Raw genomic sequence first — 2,005 nt, forward strand, 5'->3', positions numbered from 1 at the left:
AGGTATCGTTTTTAGTATTTCTTCCATTTCTTTTTGTTTTGATTTTTCTTTCCAGGGATGCCAATTATTAATATGTCAAAATTTCATTGCTTTACTTCAGTATTTGTCCTTTTCAAATCTTTTCGTCTCCTCATTTTTTTATTTGTAATTTTTTTCTTCTTTTTTGTTTGCTCATTTAAATTTTTATTTCATTATTTGTTTTGATGGTTTTCTTCCAATTACTTCGCGGGTTCTTTTACCTCATTTTTGTGTCTTCCTGATTCTGATATTTGTTATTGGTGGTTTGTTTTCCTATTCTGTGCCTCTTTTTTTTAGCTTATTTAGAATGAGCCACTGGAGGGTTGATCTGTGTGCTCTTCTGTTATTGCAGGGATGTTCTTCTGTCCTTTTCTCGCTAAAGCTTTGTGTGGGGCTTGACCTGGGTGCTCTTTCGTTGCTGGTTTCCATGGGAGTTCAGTTTCCTGAACCTGAGGAGTTGGTATGGCTCCAGGTATTTTTTCTGTCCTCATGGAATTCTTCCTGGGGTTCCGTTTTTCACTGTGTGAAAACAGTTGCTGCTTCCTGAGATTCTCGGCTCTGCCTGGCTCCCTTTTCTCTGGACTCCCTTCCTCCACCTCCAGCGTCTTTGTCCTGCCCCCTCTGTCCAGTCGAATCAAAGCAGCTTCTCCTCCACGTGAGGTCCTGCCTGGGAGGGAGCCCTCAGGGCTGACCTGGCCAGCACTCCAGCCAGCCCTCTATCTGAGGGGACCAAGCTCTCCCCTGCACCTGCTGCCTCGCTCTGGGTGGCTGTAGGGATTTCCAGGAAACACCCCTTGGACCTCAGGCAGTCTCCTCTCTCCAGGCTCAGTGGATTCAGAGCTGCTCCCCTGCACTTTCTTCCACACAGAGGTGGGTACCCAGCAGGGCTGGCCGTCATTGCTGGTGTCATCATCCCTGGGGACTTTGGGTTAGGGATATCTTGTCCCATCTTCCCAGAACTGTTATTCTCTTTTTCTTTCCAGTAAATTCTGTGTGGGCAGGGGGGAGGGGAGGATATGGAAAGTACTTTAATCCCTCTCTGAACTTCTCTTTCAAAAATGATTGGTACCTTAATGTGATGGTTAATACTGAGTGTCAACTTGATTGGATTGAAGGATAAAAAGTATTGATCCTGGGTGTGTCTGTGAGGGTGCTGTCAAAGGAGATAAACATTTGAGTCAGTGGGCTGGGAGAGGCAGATCCACCCTTAATGTGGTGGGCACCATCTAATCAGCTTCCAGCAAATATAAAGCTGGCAGAAAACTGTGAAAGGGCAAGATGGGCCTAGCCTCCCAGGCTACATCTTTCTCCCAGGCGGGATGCTTCCTGCCCTCGAACATTGGACTCCAGGTTCTTCAGTTTTGTGGCTCAAAGTGGCTCTCCTTGCTCCTCAGCCTGCAGATGGTCTACTGTGGGACATTATGATAGTGTAAGTTAATACTTAATAAAATTCCATATAATATGCATCATATATATTATATACTTAATATATAATTTTTATATAATTTATATATAATGCTTAATAAACTCCCCTATATATAGTTTGTATATAACATATAGTTTATAAATATATAAACTAGATAAACTCCCATATATAGATATACATATAGATATAGACATAAACATATCCTACTAGCTCTGTCCCTCTAGAGAACCCTGACCAACACACCTCACAACAGAGCACGTGGCTCCTTACTCATGGCACAGATTAGAAGAAGTCTCATGCTAGAACATTCAGACGTTAAATCAGAGACATGGGAACAAGAACAACGTTCCATTTCAAGCCACTTCTTCTTTTATACATGAACACGCGTCTTTTTGCAGGGATACGTTTCCTCAATGAGAATAGATTTCAACAGTTTGCTGAGCTCACAAGCGTACTTCCAGGCCATTCTTCCACTCCGGCAACAAAGTCCACTGGCAGAGTACACACTTTTTGTTCAAGCCCTGGAGGAAACTCGGCTCCCTTACTGTGCACCTGCGGGGC

This window comes from Colobus angolensis, unplaced genomic scaffold, assembly GCF_000951035.1.
Source record: "Colobus angolensis palliatus isolate OR3802 unplaced genomic scaffold, Cang.pa_1.0 Scaffold358, whole genome shotgun sequence".
Taxonomy (NCBI): domain Eukaryota; kingdom Metazoa; phylum Chordata; class Mammalia; order Primates; family Cercopithecidae; genus Colobus; species Colobus angolensis.